The following is a 19,861-nucleotide window of genomic DNA, read 5'->3' as shown; positions in this document are numbered from 1 at the left end:
TTCTATTCCAGGGAAAATAATGGAGTCATTGGTTAAAGAAGCATTTCAGGATCATCGAGACAAGACTGCAGTTATAATTCAGATACAGCATGGGTTTGTTAAGGGGGAAGTCTTGTCTAACAAATTCTATTGTATATTATGATGTGGTCACAAAGGAATTGGATGCAAAAATTGATTTTGATATTATATATTTGGATTTTAGTAAAGCTTGCTTTTGATAATGTTGCTCATAAAAGTATGCTATACAAATTTGAGCCATGTGGCATTAAGGGCAAGTTGCTGCTTGAATAAAATGATGGTTGAGTGGGAGAAGTAATCAATGGACACTGCTCTTCATGGACTAATTTTATTAGTGGAGTCTCCCATGGTTCAGTGTTCTGCCCATTGTTGTTTTCTATAATTGATGAAGCAAATCGTCAATTATAGAAAATTGATCAAGCTTACTGTATGTCATTGAGAAAATCCCATGAACTGTCTTGACACCCTGCCTGCACTACTCAGAAAACTTCTTAAACAGCAGTCATATCTGACTGCACAACTGTGTGGTACTGTACTCAGGATAGTGGAGAATGAAAAAGACCTGGAGATAATTGTGTAGTCAGATATGAAGTTTTCTGAGCAGTGTAGACAGGGTGCAGGACAGCTGATGGGGTTTTGTCAATGACATACAGGAATTTTTCTTGCAGGGATAAGGAGGTGATTATCCCTTTGTATAAGGTAATGGTCAGGCCACACCTTGAGTACTGCATACAGGTCTGGAGGCCTCATTTAGGAAGGATGTAGAGCTGTTGGAATGAGTACAGACAATGACAACAAGATTGGTGAGGAAACAAAGGGGTGCCCCTTACCTAGGAAGGCTTCAGCTCTGCAAATTTCAGCATCTGAAGACTAGGCAGCTGCAAGGTTTGTTTGTTTGTTATTTGATTTTTAGGAGCATTAGCAACTAAGGCCATATTGCTCCGGGATATGCGGTGGTCATTCCCTGAACTTTCCGCATCCTCCGTATTTGGTGGTGATGGGCTCGAACCCCGGTCTAATCAAGAAGCGAGTGCTACGCACTGCTGCTCCTTCCCACCTGGCTACGGAGCTGCAAGGTGATCTGATTGAGTTGTATAAGGCTTTGCTTTCTTGCATCATATTAAAGCTAATGCTAAACACTTCAACTCCATAATCTCCATGCAGCTGCCTAGATGCCAGGCATTGTTTGCAGAACTAAAGCCTTTCCTGGCAATAGAACCTTTTGTTCTTTTCTTCTCTTCGCCTATTCCAACAGATCCACATCCTTCAAGATATGGCCTAAAAATTACCTTATACAGTGGAATAATCACCTCATTATCCCTGCCAGCTCCATTTCTATATGTCATTGACAAAATCTCTGTGAGTTGCTTTGGTAGCCTGTCTGCACTGTTCAAGGAACTACTGCACAATTGTCCCATGGTCTGTATTGTTCTCCACTAAACTAAGTGTGATACCATAGAGTTGGCATGTTAATTTTCGATTACTGCTACCCATATACAGTACCCTGTATTTACCAATATTGAACCTCAATTGCACCTTCTCAGCCCATCTGTCCAATTGTTGAGATTCTGTTGCAGTAGCACAGTAAGCACTGTGCTACTTTAAAAGGATTGAACAATTTCTAATTACTGTGATTAACCACCCTGCCAACCTTCAATCAAAACCATTAATAATTATCGAAAACAACAAGCCCAGCACCAAACCCTGGAGGGCTCCACTAATAACATTAGTCCAAAAAGAGTAGTATCCATTGATAACCACTCTCTGTCTTCTCATGCTCAATCATCCCTTTATCCTTAGCGACAAATTTTCTTTAATGCCACACAGCTCCAATTTGTATAGCAGTCTTTTATGTGCAGTAGTATGAAAAGCTTTTCTGAAATCAAAGTATATGATGTCAAAGTTTTTTGCATACATTTCCTTTGTTAAACCTGTGTCACCATATCCAATTATTTCTTGACCAATTTGGAAAGAACCTGCACAGTATGACTGACTGACATGTATGAGACAATTGTACATTAAAATTTTAGGCATGTCTGTTTTTCTGTGTTTTGGAATTGGGAGAAGTAGTGAATTGTCAGTTTTCTACCAAAATTGGTACAAAACTGGTAAAAAAAATGATACAAAGATTGGCAGGGTAGTTAATGACAGTAATCAGGGTGAGCTACTGCAACAAGATCAAGAAAAATTAGGCTGATGGGCTGAAATATAGCAGTTGAAGTTTAACATTGACAAATGCAAGGTACTGCATATGAATATGATGTCCTCTGAGCAGTGCACACAGGTGCCAGGACAGCTCATGGGTCTTGTCAGTGATATACAGGGATTTTGCTATCAGGCATAAGGAGGTAATTGTCCCATTATATAAGGCAAGGGTTAGGCTGCATCTTGAGTACTGCATACAGATCTGGAGGCCTCATTTTAGAAATGTGTAAAGCTAGTGGAATGTGTACAGAGAAGGGTAATGAGATTGGTGAGGGGAACAAAGGGGTGCTCTTACCAAGAAAGGCTTCTGTTCTGAAAATTGCAGCATCTGGAGACTAGGCATCTGCAAGGTGACCTAATTGAGATGTATATGGCTTTGAATGGCTTGAGAAACTCAGCGCTGATAGGATTCCTCCTCTTGCTCAGACTATGCACATGATGGTATATAAATTCATATAGGGAAAAGATGGTTGCAGAATAGATGTAGAGAAGTTGGCCTTTAGCAACCAGGTGGTTGATTGCCAAATCAAGGTTCCATCCTTTGTTGTGGAAGTAGATAATTGGAATAAATTGAAGGAAGAAGCAGACAATTATTGCAGAGGATGGATAGGTGAAATGGGATTTTTTTATTTTTGTTTTTTTGCTGTTATAGATAAGCTTGCTTTCTTGCATGATTTGCTGCTAATACAAATATCCAAAAACTGTGATTTTTCAGAAGTTCAGTTTATGTGACATTATATCTTAGAATTAGTATTAGTAGTGACAAATGATGCAAGAAAGCAAGCTTATACGGCATCACCCAAAAAAATTAAATTTATGCCCCCCCCCCACCCATGTGTGAGCAAGAGGAAGTATTCCATCAACATTGTGATTACTCAATCCATTCAAAGCCTTTTAAACACCTCCATCTGAAATCCTCGCACTTGTCTAAAAACAGATGCTGGAATTTGAAGAATGGGGGCTTTCCTGTTAAGAGCACCCCATTTTTTCCTTTCACTAATCTTGTTGCTCTTTGCATGTGCTCTAACAGAGCCACAGTTTATCAAGGCTTCCAGACCTGTGTGCAGTACTTAAGATGTGGCTAACCATTAGCATTAATAGAGGCATATGATGCAAGAAAGCAAGCTTATACAGCATCAGCCAAAAAAAAAAATACATCCCATTTCACCCATCCATTCACTCCAAACGTTTGTCCACTTCTTCCTTGAATTCATTTAAGCTATCAACTTGCACAGCGACAGATGTAAGTTTGTTCCTGCAATCAATTACCCATTGGCTAAAGGCAAATTTCCACACATCTATTCAACAACTGTCTTTCCTCACTTTCAGTTTATGCTTCCTCAGGTTTGTAATCTGAGCAAGAGGAAGAATCCCATCAGCATTGAGCCTGCTCAATCCATTCAAGGCCTTATACATCTCAATCAGATCACCTTGCAGATGCCTAGTCTCCAGATGCTGAAATTTGCAGAACTTAAGCATTTCTTCATAAGAGCATCCCTTTGTTCCCCTCACCAGTCTTGTTGCCCTTCTCTGTACTCATTATAGCAACTCTACATTCTAAAATAAGGCTTCCAGACCTGTACACAGTACTCAAAGTGTAGCCTGACCATTGCCTTATACAAGGGGATAATCACCTTCCTTATACCTGCTAGCGAAATTTCTATTTATCATTGACAAGACCCTATGACCTACTCTGGCAACCTGTCTGCACTGCTCATAAAACTTTATATCTGGCTGCAAAATTACTCCCAGGTCTCTTTCATTTTCCACTACACTGAGTGTAACACCACCCAGTTGGTACATTTTTCTGGGGTTACTGCTACCCATATGCAGTACTTTGCATTTTTAAATGTTAAACTTCAGTTTCTACTTCTCAGCCCATTTGCCCAACTTTTCCAGATCCTGTTGAAGCAGCATAATGTTATTAACAACTCTACCAACCTTTGTATCATCTGCAAACTTTGATATTAAGCGTGATATACCTTCATCAATATCATTGATAAATACAGCAAACAACAATGGTCCCAACACCGAACCCTGGTGGATTCCCCTAATGACATTATTCCACAAAGAGCAGTGCCATTGATTACCACTCTTTGTCTTCTCGCACTCAAACGTCCCTTTATCCCTAGCAGCAACTTGCCATTAATTCCATACTGCCCCAATTTGTACAGCTGTCTTTTATGTGAAACAGTATCAAAAGCTTTCCTGAAATCCAAGTATATGATATTAAAATTATTTTTTGATCCAGTTCCTTTGTGACTACATTGTAGTATCCAATGAAATTGGTCAGACGCGATTTCCCCTTAACATTCATGCTGTGTCTGAACTATAACTGCACTCTTATAGCACTTCTGTAGCCAGGTGGGCAGGAGCAGCAGTGCGTAGCACACGTTTCTTGATTAGACCGGGGTTCGAGCCCATGATCACCAAATATGGAGGATGCAGAAAGGTCAGGGAATGACCACCGCATATCCCCGGAGCAATATACAATGCAGTCTTGTCTCAATGATCCCGTAATGCTTATTTAACCAGGGACTTCATTATTTTCCCCAGAACAGAAGTTAAACTAACAGGTGTGTAATTGCTCATATCATCCTTTGATCCCCCCCCCCTTTGGGAATTAGGGATACATTTGTACAACTCCAGTTCGTGGGGACCTACCTAAATCGAAGGATGCTCTTATAATTATGGCTAAGGGTTTGCTTACTTCTTTTGCTGCCTTCTTTAATATAACTGGATAGATCCCATCCACCCCAGATGCCTTTCTTATGTTTCTCTTCAACAATTACTCCTCCACTTTTCTCTCAGTTATTACAAATCTACCTGAACAGGATCATCACAGCTAGCTGAACAGGATCATCAACAGTTGAACCATCAATATCAAGGGGACCAATTCATCCCCATCCTTCTAGAATTTACATAAGTAAAGAAGTCTTTGCTGTTTTTCTTAGTATCCCTTGTTATCTGCCTTTACTTGACTAACCTCATATTTATTATTTATAAATCAGTAACACTTCCCCATTAGAGAAGAATATTGTTACTTATTTTCTGTTTTAAGTACCACCACTCAGACTGCACTGTTTTGAGGCTCTTTGGCTTCTCATCAGCGAGAGAGTAGATACCCAGTGGTATAAGGGATGACAACCCAATTGTAACTTATTTACACAATATGAGGATACCGTAAAGTGCTTCTTAGACTAATGATATTTTAGGGCAGAAAGTCTGAAACTATTACATTATTTAGTGCGTTTGCATAATTACTGCATAGTTGAATTTTTTAGACAAAGTGAAATTTGTTCATTGACATCATTATTATAATATCCCATATTGTGAAATTCTTCACAGTGAGTTGCCCTCCTTATACTTTAAATAAGTAATAAGTATTTGGCTTCTCATCAGTGAGAAGGTAAGTACCTAGTGGTATAAGGGGTACCTACATACTCACTGATGAGGAGACAAATGGCTTCGAAACTGCTGAGCGGTGGTATTGAACTGAAAATATGTAACAGTAGACTTCTCAACTGGAGAAGCATTAATTATTTATAAGTAAGTTATAAGTATGTAATAAATATGTAACAGTAGTTTTCTGTAATGGGAACGTGTTAGTTATTTTACTTATTTGAGGTATAAGGAGGGCAACTCATTGTAAAGATTTCACAATATGAGATATTACAATAGAAGAAGTTGGTTTATGCATGGGTACTGCACTTACATCATTTCTACTACCAAGGTAGTATAAATGTATAAACCAAAAATGGTTTATGCATTTCTACTACCTTGGTAGTAGAATAATGTTTAATTATATCTACTGTATTTAATTATGTCTACTATTTAATTATATCTCATATTATGAATACCTTCACAATGAGTTGCCATGATATTGCACTACCTTGAATAAAGTATATTAAACTATGGTAGTGAGTTAAATGCTTTTTTAATAACTGATAGCAAAGTGGAGGAGAAATTGTTGAAGATAAACACAAAAAAGCCACCTGGGGTGGATAGGATCTATCCAGTTATATTAAAGGAGGCAGCAAAGGAAGTAAGCAAATGCTTAGCTATAATTATGAAAGTTTTCTTGGACCCAGGAGAGGTACCCATGGACTGGAGATGTGCAAATGTGACCCCAACTCACAAAGGAGGATCAAAGGGTGACACAAATAATTACAGACCTGTTAGCTTAACTTCTGTTCCTGGGAAATTAATGGAGGCGCTGGTTAAAGAAGCACTGCAGGATCTAGACAACACTTCAGTTATAGTTCAGACACAGCATGGATTTGTTAAAGGGAAGTCTTGTATAACCAATTTGATTGGATACTGTGATGTGGTCACAAAGGAACTGGATTCAAAAAAAAAATTAATTTTTATATCATATACTTGAATCTTAGGAAAACTTTGGTACTTTTGCATGTGAAAGACTACTGTACAAATTGGAGCAGTATGGCATTAAGGGCAAAATACTGCTATGGATAGAGGGTAGGTTGAGTGGGATAGACAGAGAGTGGTAATCAATGGACACTACTCTTCGTGGGCTAATGTTACTCTTCGTGGGCTAAATTAGTGGAGTCACCCAGGGTTCAGTGTTGAGTACATTGTTTTTTTCTGTATTTATTAATGATATTGATGAAGGTATATCAGGCTTAATGTATAAGTTTGCAGATGATATGAAGGTTGGCAGGGTTGTTAACGACACTAACGACAGTACGCTACTGCAAGAGGATCTAGAAACGTTGAGCAGATGGGCTGAGAGGTGGCAACTTCAGTTTAACATTTGTGTAATGTGCTGCATATGGGTAGTAGTAACCCCAGAGTAACATATAAACTATGTAGTACTACACTCAAGGTAGTAGAGAATGAAAAGGACCTGGGGGTAATTGTGCAGTTAGATATGATGTTTTCTGATGTTTTCAGTGCAGACAGTCTGCAAGAGTAGTTGATGGTTTCTTGTCAATGATATACAGGATTTTTTCTGTCAGGGATAAGGAAGTGATTATCCCCTTGCATAAAGCAATGGTCAGGCCACACCTTGAGTACTGTATACAGGTCGGGAGGCCTCATTTTAGGAAGGATGTAGAGCTTCTGGAACGAGTACAGAGAAGGGCAACAAGATTAGTGAATGGAAGAAAGAGTTGCTCTTATGAAGAAAGGCTTAAGATTTGCAAATTACAATTTCTGGTGACTAGGCATCTGCCAGGTGATCTGATTGAGGTGTATAAGGCCTTGAATGGTTTGAGCAAGCTCAATGCTGATGGGATTCTGCCTCTTGCCCAGATTAATTGACTGAGGGGACATAAATTCATATCGAGGAAAGATGGTCATAGGATAGATGTTCGGAAGTTTGCCTTTAGCCAGCGGGTGGTTGATTGCTGGAACAAACTTCCAACAATCAGCCACAGTTGTAGAAGTTGATAGCTTAAATAGATTCAAGGCAGAACTTGACAAACATTTGGAACGAGTGGATGGGTGAAATAAGAGTGTTTTTTTTGTTTTTTTTTTGGCTGGTGCTATATAAGCTTGCTTTCTTGCATCATGTGTCTTTGCTAATGCTAAATCAAATTGGTCCACTTCATATCAGTGGTTCGACTGTTGATGATCCAGCTGAGGCAGCTGAAAAACTGAAAAAGTAATTTGAATCTACATTCACATATAAGGAATTATGTGGGGAATTAGAGGCCAGAGTTTATAAAACTCTAACAGAGAGCTAAATGATTTTGTAATAACTAAGAGTAAAGTGGAGGAGAAATTGTTGATGTTAAACATAGGAAAGGCACCTGGGGTGGATGGGATCTATCCATTTATATTAAAGGAGGCAGCAAAGGAAGTAAGCAAACCTTTAGCCATAATTATGAAAGCATCCTTAGATTTGGGTGAGATCCCCATGGACTGGAGATATGGAAATACATCCCCAATTCACAAAGCGGGATCTAAGGGTGGCATGAGTAATTACAGACCTATTAGTTTAACTTCTGTTATGAGGAAAATAATGGAGTCAATGATTAAAGAAGCATTTCAGGATAATCTGGACAAGACTGTAGTCATAGTTCAGACACAGCATGGGTTTGTTAAGGAGTAGTCTTGTTTGACGAATTTTATTTGATACTACGATTCCATCAAAAAAAAAACTGGATGTAAAAAATAATTTTGTGATCATATATTCCTGTTTAACATTTACAATTGCAAATTACTGCATATGAGCAGCAGAAACCTGAGAGTAACATAACAACTGTGTGGTACTATACTCAGGGTAGTGGAGAATGAAAAAGACCTGGGGTAATTGTGCAGTCAGATATGAAGTTTTCCGAGCAGTGTAGACAGGACAGGAGGCGCCTCCATAGTCAGGTGGGCAGGAGCAGCAGTACGTAGCACACACTTCTTGATTAGACCTGGGTTCGAGCCTGTGACCACCGAATACGGAGGATGCGGAAAGGTCAGGGAATGACCACTGCATATCCCCGGAGCAAATGGCCTTAGTTGCAAATGCTCATAAAAAAAAAATATATAACCCAAAATAACAGTGTAGACAGGCTGCCAGAGCAGCTCATGAGGTTTTGTCAATGATATACAGTAATTTTTCTAGCAGGGATAAGGTGGTGATTATCCATTTGTATAAGGCAGTCGGGCCACACTTTGAGTACTGCATACAGGACTGGAGGCTTCATTTTAGGAAGGATGTAGAGCTGCTGGAATGAATACAGAGAAGGACAATGAGTTTGGCGATGGGAACAAAGGGTTGCTCTTACCAAGAAAGGCTTAAGTTAAGCAAATACAGAGTCTGGAAACTAGGCACCTGCTTGGTGACCTGATGAGCTGTATAAGGCCTTGAATGGTTTGAGCAAATGCTGATGGGATTCTTCCTCTTGTTCAGATTACTCACCTGACGTGGCATAGATTCAAATTGAGGAAAGACAGTTGTAGAATAGATGTGTGGAAATTTGCCTTTAGCCAGCGGGTGGTTGATTGCTGGAAGAAACTTCCATCGGTTGTTGCATCCATTTTTGCTGCTCTAAAAACGCGGTTTGATGGAAGTGTTGGTAGCTTAAATAAATTCAAGATAGAATTTGACAAACTTTTGGAGCGAATGGATGGGTGAAGTGGGAATTTTTTTTTTTTTTTTTTTCGTTTTTTGTTTCTTCCTTCTTTTTAGCTGATGCTGTACAACCATCATATGCCTCTACTCATGCTAATGTTCCTATTTTAAGCTTAAACACTATCTATTTTAAAACAGAGGTCAATATCTGGAAATCCTCCATTATGAGATATTCTGATTAACTGGTCGACTCCATTTATTTAGTTGTTAATTATATTCATTACAATCATTTGTACTAGAACATATTCCTATTCTCATTTTAATTTTCCCAGAGCTTGTGTACGGTAGCAAAGTGACTGCTTCACTGCATACAGTGGCCACCCATGTCAGCTGGGTGAACTGCCTTACATTGTGCATGCATCTTAATCATGAACATATCCCCCAGTTGCAGACTCTCCCTACCGAACTGGATGATTCTTGACTGATAATTTATATCAGGAATTCTCACTGGAGGCAATATTGTCCCCAACTGACCCCAAATTGTCCCCAAATTGTTTTTTTGGGGAGGTGAAAAAATCATGGGTATTACAATGGCTGTGGCCCTCCATTGTTCAACCCTACCTGACTGCATCTTATTCCTTAATATTCAGTTTCTGTCATTGGATTTTCTTTTCCCCAGAGACAACTGATTTTTAACATATAGGTATGTTATATTAGGAGTTAGTGAGAAATTTTGATAAAAGTTCTGTGCTTGTTAACTGGAGAGACTGTTTCTACAAGGAACACTTGTAGAAGTGTTCTAATAAATTAACAGTAGCCACAGGCAGAGGTGAAAGTGATTCTTGCACTGCTTGTATTAGAATGAGCAGCAGCCTGCAAAACGAGGTACTGGGGATTTCAAGGGCTGCTGGGAGTCATCATTGAACAAGTAAATACATGGACTATGTTAGGGTAACTAAGAGTAAGAATAGGTGTATGTATACTTACATGTACACCAATGCTAGCAGTATAAAAAATAAATTTGATGAATTTGAAGTGCTGGTCAAGACATCAAAAGCAGATATTGTTGGGATATTAGAGACATGGTGCCACTAGGATATAGGCAGTGCAGAATTGGAATTTGGAGAGTACAAGGTGTATAGAAAGGATGGACAGGGTAGGAAGGGAGGAGGGCTTATGCAGTTAGTTAAAAAAACACATAAAATCTAAGGAAGTGCATCCAGTTGATATGGGTGGACAGTGTAATGTTGAGGCTGTTTGGTGTGACATAAACACTGGGAAAGGGAAAACAAGAGTAGTAATGTGTTATAGGCCTAATGACTGATGAGTACAACAAACAGTTCTGCAGAGAAATAGAGTGGGCCAATAAATCAGAAAGTCTTGTAGTAGGGGATTTTAACTTTCCAGATATTGTCTGGAACTTGTGGGTTGGTCACTCGTGCACTAGCAAGACTTTTGTGGATTTATTGGAGGATTGTTTTCTACAGCAACATGTTCGAGGGGCAACCAGAGGGAGTAATACTCTTGATCTGATTACCAGCAGTGATTCTTCATGTGTTAATTATCTGCAAATAAAAGAACCACTAGGTGGCAGTGATCACAGTGTACTAATGTGGGATTTACTTAAAGACGTAACTACCATCAGGGGTAAGGGGGAGGGTTTTTGCTTTCATAAAGGTGACTACAGTGGTGTTGGAGAGTTTTTAAATTCTATACAGTGGAATCAACTGATCATGTTACAACAGTGAATTCTAAATGGGAAGTCTTCAGGGACTTAATCTTGGAGGGTAACAGGCTTTTCATACCAACTAAGGAATACTGTTCAGGATTTAGGCCTAAATGGATATCAGATGAATTAATTCGGATCGTGGCAGAGAAGAAAAATGCATGGGATGCATATAAATTATCAAGCGACACAGAAGCTTATGTCAGATATAAGCTAGTCTGTAATCAAGTCACAAAGGAGGTTAGGCAGACGAAGCCAGGTTACAAGAAATCTTTGGCAAAGGATGCAAAGAAAAACAGCAAAGAGTTCTTTATTTATGTAAACTCTAGGAAAGGGATGAATCAGATTGGTCCACTTAACATAGATGATTTGACTATGCTCAGGTAGCTGATAATCTGAATGAGTATTTTGCATCTACATTCACACATGAGGAGTTATTTAAAGAGGGGAATGCCAGAAGTTTATCAAACTCTAACAGGGTGTTTTTACAAAATCATTTATTACTAAATGATTTTGTAATAACTGAGAGCAAAGTGGAGGAGAAATTGTTGAAGTTAAACATAAGGAGAGCACCTGGGGTGGATGGGATCTATCCAGTTATATTAAATGAGGCAGCAAAAGAAGTAAGCAAACCCTTAGCCATAATTATGAAAGCTTATTTGCACATCTCCAGTGCATGGAATGTCACCAGGGACTGGATATGTGCAAATGTGTCCCCAATTCACAAAGAGTGACACTGGTAATTACAGATCTGTTAATCTAACTTCTGTTGCAGGGAAATATAATGGAGTCACTGGTTAAGGAAGCAATGCAGGATCATCTAGACAAGACTGCAGTTGTAAGTCAGACACAGCAATGGTTGGTTAAGGGGAAGTCTTGTCTGACAAATTTGATTAGATACTATGATGTGGTCACAAAGGAATTGGATGCAAAGAATAATTTTGATATCATATACTTGGAGTTTAGGAAAGCTTTTGAAACTGTGGCACATGGAAGACTACTGTACAAATTGGAACAGTATGGCATTAAGGGCAAGTTGCTACTATGGATAAAAGGATGGTTGAGTGGGAGAAAACAGGGAGTGGTTATCAATGGACACTGCTCTTCATGGACTAATGTTATTAGTGGAGTCCACAAGGGTTCGGTGTTGGGCCCCATTGTTGTTTTCTGTATTTAGCAATTATATTGATGAAGGTATATCAGGCTTAATGTCTAAGTTTGCAGACGATACAAAAGTTGGCAAGGTTGGTAATGACATTAATGATAGTATCCTACTGCAACAGGATCTGAAAAAGTTGAACAGATGGGCTGAGAGGGCAACTGAAGTTTAACATCGACAAATGTAAAATACTCCATATGGGTAGCAGTAACCCCAGAGTAATGTATCAACTGGGTGTTACTACACCCAGGATAGTGAAGAATGAAAAGGACCTGGGGGTAATTGTGCAGTCGGATACAAAGTTTTCTGAATAGTGCAAAAAGACTGCAAGAGTAGCTCATGGTGTCTTATCAGTAATATACAGGAATTTTTCTAGCAGGTGATGGGGTGATGATTTTTCTAGGGGGTGATGTTCCCTTGTATAAGGCAGTGGTCGGGCCACACCTTGAGTACTGTATACAGGTCTGGAGGCCTCATTTTAGCAAAGTTATAAAACTACTGGAACGAGTACAGAGAAGGGCATTGGTGAGTGGAACAAAGGGTTGGTGTTATCAAGAAAGGCTTAAGTTCTGCAAATTGCAGCTTCTGGAGACTAGGCACCTGCTAGGTGATCTAATTGAGGTGTAGAAGACCTTGAATGGATTGAGTAAACTCAATGCTAATGGGATTCTTCCTCTTGCTCAGATTACTCACCTAAGGGGACATAAATTCAAATTGAGGAAAGACAGTTGTAGAATAGATGTGCAAAAATTTACCTTTAGCCAGTGTGTGTTGAAACAAACATGGAAGTTTGTTTCAACGCACACTGGCTAAACAGATGGAACTGTTGTAGTGGAGGTCAGCAATTTAAATAAGTTCAAGGCAGAACTATACAAACATTTGGAGTGAATGGATGGGTGAAATGGGAAGGGTATTTTTTTTTTTTTTTATTGTTTTGCCTGATGCTCTATATGGTGGCTTTCTTGGATCACCTACTAATGCTAAATATTCTAAAAAAAAAGGAAGATAGTGGGCCTGATTTAATTCAACCTCCTTTTCATAGTCATTAAATGCCTATATGCTTTCAGAGGTAATGCCTCCGCAATCCTTGGCATTTGTGTCTTTCCAAAATAGCTGCTGTATGGTGGGCATGGTTTATTTATTTATTCATTCTTTTGTTTCATTGGTCAATATATGAGGCATGGATAAGATGAGAAAATGTTTCATTGTATTGTTTCTACTTTCTAAGCAACAATTAGTATTGATTTATTGTTTCCTCGTGGAAGTTGTTTATTCTTGATCCACATTGCTTTTGTGAGTGACATGGGCTATGAGATGAGAGTAATGAGATTTGAATTAAAAATAGTTTATATTTTGTTATTTAATTCTTTGTAGTTATTCAGCCCATCATCAATCATGTCAAATGCTGAAAGAAAAGAAAAAGTGTCAACAGCATCTGGATGAATATCTAAAGCTTATGGTTTTATTGAAAGCCCATTTGACTCAAGACAGCCTATGTGTCTTATGTGTAATAGTTCTTTTAAAATGAGTTTATGAAATCATCAAGATGTTTAGATCACTTAAAAAGGAAACAACCTGATAAAGTTAAACATATTGTATATTTTTTAAATTTTAAACAGAATTTTGAGCAACATAACACTGTTACTTCCTTATTTATGAAGAACACAGAAACAAATGACGATGGAATGATTGTGTCTTATAAAATTGCAGAAATCATTGCAAAAACTTGTAATGCTCATACAGTTGCTGAGACTGTGACATGACCTGCATTATAGACTGTAATTTCAACAGTGATGCATCAAAATCCTTCCAGTATTTTAAAAGCATTGCCATTGAGCAAAAATTCAATTCAAAGACGAATCAATGCGATATCAGTTAAAATTGAAGTGCAGCTAACTGACAAACTAAAAACAAGAAGATTTTCTATTCAGATTGATGAATCCACAGTTACTGACAAAAAGGCCCTTCTGATGGCATATGGTATTTCAATGATGATTGTAAATTGCAAGAAGGGATGTTGTTTGTACAATCTATAGAAACTGACTGTATTATAGCATCCATTTTTGCTGCTGTAAAAACATGGTTTGACAAAAAACAAACACAATTTGAAAATTTGATATCTTATGCCACTGATGGTGCTAGTTCCATGGTTGGAAGACAAAGGTTTTATAGCCCACTTAAAGGAAGTATGTCCCGAAGTTCTTGCAATACACTGAATTGTGCACTGACATCATCTGGTTGCAAAAAATATTAGTCCAGTTCTTTATCAATCTCTCAGTATAGTTATTAAAACCATCAATAAAATAAAATAATATAGCAAAGATGATCACCTTTTCAGAAAATTTTGTATTGATAATGAAGAACAGTATGCGAGGCTTCTTTTACGTACAGAAGTTAGATGGCTTTCTAAAGGAAACTGTCTAACAAGATTTGTAAACCTTTTTGATATGATAATTAGTTGTTTAGAAAGCGAAGGAGATACAGATTTAGCAAAGGAGATAAGTAAACACAAAACCAACATATACTTATATGGCTTGGATTTTTCGAAAGCTTAATGAAGTATCACATCAACTTAAAGGGAAATTAATTACAGTGATAGGCTGCAAATGCATATTAAAAGCATTCACTGAAAAACTGGAAATATTTGAAAGTAAATTAATGAGAAAACAATTTCATGGTATGCAAGAGTTAGCTTAAATGAATGAATCTCTCACCGAGAATGATCTTAAGAATTATCAGATCATTTGTGTTCTTTAAAAGGTGAAATGAAAAGTAGATTTTTAGATTTATTTGCTTTTGAAGTGAAGCCATGGATGTGATGCTGGGTCTGCTAGTGAAGAAATTCAAGAACAACTCATTGAATTAAAATGTAACTAAGAATGCAAATATAAATTCAGAAAAGGTGGAAAGGCTGAGTTGTGGGGATCAAAAACAACTAAACTTCTTTATCGAACAATGTGGTCTGAAATGGCCAAAGTACTGCTTTGTTTTCCGACGTCTTATATGGTTGAAAGTGGTTTTAGTTCATAAAATAAAATACCAACAAAGGAAAGAATCAGAATCAGAAACTGAGCAGTGCAGAGGGGCTGCCAGGGCAGGTCATGGAGTCTTGTCAATGATATATAGGAATTTTGCTAGCAGGGACAGGGAGGTGATTATCCTGTTATACAAGGCAATGGTCAGGCCACACTTAAAAAACAGAACCCAATCGAGAAAATAGCCGGGGTTTACTTCGATTAATTGGGACAATATGCCCTTTAATCAGAGAAAGAGACAGCAGCACTGCAGATTAACCTACGATTGTCTCCGACCACACCACGTGGTTCAGTCGAATTTCTGGAAGTCATAACCATAAAACAATTAGCAGTCACTTGTTTATTGGGCTTTTCTGTTAGTGCAATCTATCATAAATGGATAGTAAACTTGACCTTATTGAATTTGCGATAATACCGATAGCTGGAATTCTGTGGGTTATTACAGTGAAATGTGTTTACACTTCCTTGGAATCTTTAATCATATAAAAAAATTAATTTTCAGAATCTGCTCTTCACTCCTGTTTTTAAAGCTTTGTAACTTGTTACTCCATTCTCACTTGTGCGTATCATGTTACTTGCAATTTGTGTGTGCTGTATTCTTTGTTATTGATTGCTTATCTTTTTACTGTTTTAAATTTTAACCCCCACCCACCAATGTCAATGAACAGAAATGTCAACTAGTTAGTATGTACATATTACAGTACATATCAATTATTCCAATTATCATGTATGATTTAATTTTTTAATTGGTAAGGTAATAAAGGGTAAAATTGTGCTTAATATATCTTTATTTTTATATCCTGTAGATAATATTCCTCCTATTTACGCTAATTAGAATCGCTGTTAAATAGAATTAAAATTCAATTCACAAACGTGATCACAATGACCAGCACTTACTACACATCGTATATATATATTTTTTTGTAGTTGTTGGCGCATAGGCTTCTGTGGCCATAATGCACCTCCCAAAGTTTTTGCAGTACTTTGACTCAAGCCCAAGGTGGGAATCGAACCCTCGACCTTTGGGTTGCCAGGCAGGCACTTTACCCACATGGCTAGCCCAGTCGGCCACACACATCGTATAGTGAATGGTACTTTACTATGGTGAGTCCATCATAACGTGATTTGATTGTACAATGAACCAGTTGTAAAGTGGGGGGTCCATTGTATTTTTAACTATTTACGTGAAACTTCAGATAATTGGGGCAGCCGCTTAATTGGGCCAAAATGCACTAGTCCCGATGTGTCCCAAATAACTGGAATCAACCGTATTTTGTTTAAAATTTCATGGGGGGGGGCAATTAGGAAAAAAAATTGTCTAAAAAAGTCCTTTAGGGGATGATAATTAAAAAAAGGTTGAGAAACACTGGTTTATATGATTCATGTTCCTTTCCTTTCCGTTCCTCTTCCCCTTTTCATAACTTACCCTGTTATGTGGGCTTTGGGGGTGGGATTTATTTTACTATGTTGTGTATAACTGATTAGAATAACATTGCACAAAATGGCCTTCCTTCGTGGGATGGGGATGATGACTAAAAACTGAAGGTTGTTTGGACTAAGTGGCCAATCACTCAACACAAACAACGTACAACAACATTACTTTGTAGTAGTAGTAGTAGTGGCACGTGATGCAAGAAAGCAAATGTATGAGCTTATGCAGCATCAGCCAAAAAAAAAAAAAAAAAAATCACACCATTCCCTCCAAATGCCTGTCCAGTTCCTCTTTAAATTTATTCAACCTATCAACTTCCACAATGACAGATGGAAGTTTGTTCCAGCAATTAACCACCCGCTGGCTAAAGGCAAATTTCCGCACATCCAATCTACATCTGTCTTTTCTTAATTTGAATTTATGCCCCCTTAGGTTCTTAATCTGAACAAGTGGAAGGATCCCATCAGAATTCAGCATGCTGAACCCATTCACGGCCTTATACACCTCAATCAGATCACTGCGCAGGTGCCTAGTCTCCAGCCACTGCAATTTGCAGAAATTAAGCCTCTCTTCATAAGAGGATCCCTTCATTCCCCTCACCAATCTTGTTGCCCTTCTCTGTACACGCTCAAGTAAATCTACATCCTTCCTAAAATGAGGCCTCCAGACCTGTACACAGTACTCAAGGCGTGGCCTGACCATTGCCTTATACAGAGGGATAATCACCTCCTTTTCCCTGCTAGCAAAATTCCTATATATCATTGACAAAACCCCATGACCTGCCCTGGCAGCCTGTCTGCATTGCTCAGAAAACTTCATATCTGCCTGCACAATTATTCCCAGGTCTTTTTCATTTTCTACCACCTTAAGTGTAGTACCACACAGTTGGTACATTTCTCTGGGGTTACTTCTACCCATATGCAGTACTTTGCATTTGTCAAGGTTAAACTTCAGTTGCCACTTCTTAGCCCATCTGCCCAAATTATCTAGATCCTGTTGCAGTAGCACACTGCCATTACTGTCATTAACAACCCTGCCAACCTTTGTATCATCTGCAAACTTCGACACTAAGCCTGATATACCTTCATCAATATCATTGATAAATATACAAAACAACTGGACCCAATACCAAACCCTGTGGGACTCCACTAATAACATTAGTCCAAGAAGAGCAGCACCCATTGATTACTACCCTCTGTCTTCTCCCGCTTAACCATCCTTTTATCCATTGTAGCAACTTACCCTTAATACCATTCTGCTCCAATTTGTACAGTAGTCTTCCATGCGCAACAGTGTCAAAAGCTTTCCCGAAATCCAAATATATGATATCAAAATTGTTTTTTGCATCCAGTTCCTTTGTAACCACATCATAATATCCTATCAAATTTGTCAGACAAGACTTTCCCTTAACAAACCCATGCTGTGTCTGAATTATTGCTGCAGTCTTGTCTAGATTATTGCTGCAGTCTTGTCTAGATGATCCTGCAATGCATCTTTAACCAGTGACTCCATTATTTTACCCGCAACAGAAGTTAAACTAACTGGTCTGTAATTACCCATGTCACCCTTCGATCCCCCTTTGTGAATTGGGGATACATTTGCACATCTCCAGTCCGTGGAAACCTCCCCTGAGTCCAAGGATGCTCTCATAATTATGGCTAATGGTTTGCTTAGTTGCTTTGCCGCCTCCTTTAATATAACTGGATAGATCCCATCCACCCCAGGTGCTTTTCTTACATTTAACTTCAACAATTTCTCTTCCACTTTGCTCTCAGTTATTACAAAATCATTAAGTATCCTGCTACAATTTGATAACCTTCTGCCATTTTCAAACCTTAATAATTCCTCACGTGTGAATGTAGATGCAAAATACTCATTCAGTTTGTTTGCTATCTGAGCAGGATCATCAACAGTCGAACCATCGATGTCAAGTGGACCAATCAGATTGTATTTGGCTTTATCTTGTATGATATCTATACATCACACTCTGGGTTTGTCCAGTTAGGCCAGAACTGTACATATTTTAAATAAATAAATAAATATCCTTTCTGTACTCATAAATACACTATGTATGCCACTCATAAATATCCTATGTATGAGTGGCACCATGCTTCTGATATTCCTATTAATGTGTGCATTTGATGACTTAGCCAGTATTTCAAATTCATCAAATTTATTTATGATACTCCTAGCATTAGTGTATACTTGCTTGTATACACTGCTAGAAGTATCATAAATTAATAAATAAATTGGATTAATAAATAAATATAAATATCATAAATGGAGTATCAAAAACAAATATGCCTGTTTTTGTTCTTAGCAACCCTAGCACAGCCCATATATTTGCTTGTGCAGTGAGGATCACCAGCAGTCCTTTAATCCCATATACTTTGCTTTTCAGTCTATGTTATGTCCAATAGAAGCAGTGCAGAAATCAATTTCACTTCTGCTTGTAGATGCTGTTAAACTATTAAAATGTTCTTGTTTATACTCTGGCATGGCCACCAAGTCAGAGGCATTTACTATAAATCATAAATACAATTGTTAATTCTGTTTAGCTTTGAACCTGGTCCACTCAAAGAGTGTGTGATACTGCACTCTCGCTCCTGACGGCTCAGCTACTTCGGGCCAATATTAGTCTGTTCCCCTCCCCCAAGCTCAACAGCGTTCTGATCAAAAATAATAACTGCTTAATAACATCAGCTAATATTATTGTACCCTTTCTATTTAAGTGTATCCCATTTCCGTAAAACTGTCCAGCCTGTCAATAAGTACTAGCCATGTTGAGAAAAATTCTATCTCATGAGCTTTACACAATCTCCCTAGGGCTAACTAATTTGTTTATGTAATCAATTACGGGTAACCCTAATATAATAATAGTAATAATATCGAGATGCTTTAAAGACTGTCTTTTGACGAAATGGAAAAAGGGAGACACTTCCAAGAAAATGTTCAAGTCTACAACAATCTTTATGCCTTCGCATCTTTTAATGCCGGCATTAAAAGGTGGCAGTGGCCCTTTTACAATACAAATACAAGGAGGTGCCACGGTGAAAGGAATGACGAGTTTAATGTCCGTTAGAGATGTTCCACAATTTGGCCAAATCTACATTTATGATGACAGAGAAGCGTTGAAGAGTGAAAAGGACTGGTGTAGACTCGAACGAGAAAACGTTCGAGTCTACATCAGTGGAGGTTGGTGAGCAAAGCAAGCATGGGCAGAGCCCCCTAGTTATTATTATTATTACCCATATGG

The 19,861-nt window shown here is 38.2% G+C and overlaps 1 protein-coding gene across 1 annotated transcript in view; it reads left to right on the top strand.

Annotated features, from left to right (window-relative positions):
* Positions 1-19,861, top strand: part of LOC150081017 (sodium- and chloride-dependent glycine transporter 1-like) — a 455,858-nt gene that overhangs the window by 82,387 nt on the left and 353,610 nt on the right. The window lies entirely within an intron of this gene.

The sequence above is a fragment of the Mastigoproctus giganteus genome, chromosome 9 (assembly GCF_048544385.1).
Source record: "Mastigoproctus giganteus isolate SK-2022 chromosome 9, ASM4854438v1, whole genome shotgun sequence".
Taxonomy (NCBI): Eukaryota; Metazoa; Arthropoda; class Arachnida; order Uropygi; family Thelyphonidae; genus Mastigoproctus; species Mastigoproctus giganteus.
The sequence above is the reverse complement of the archived record's forward strand: the minus strand, read 5'-3'. Positions and strand labels throughout refer to the sequence as shown.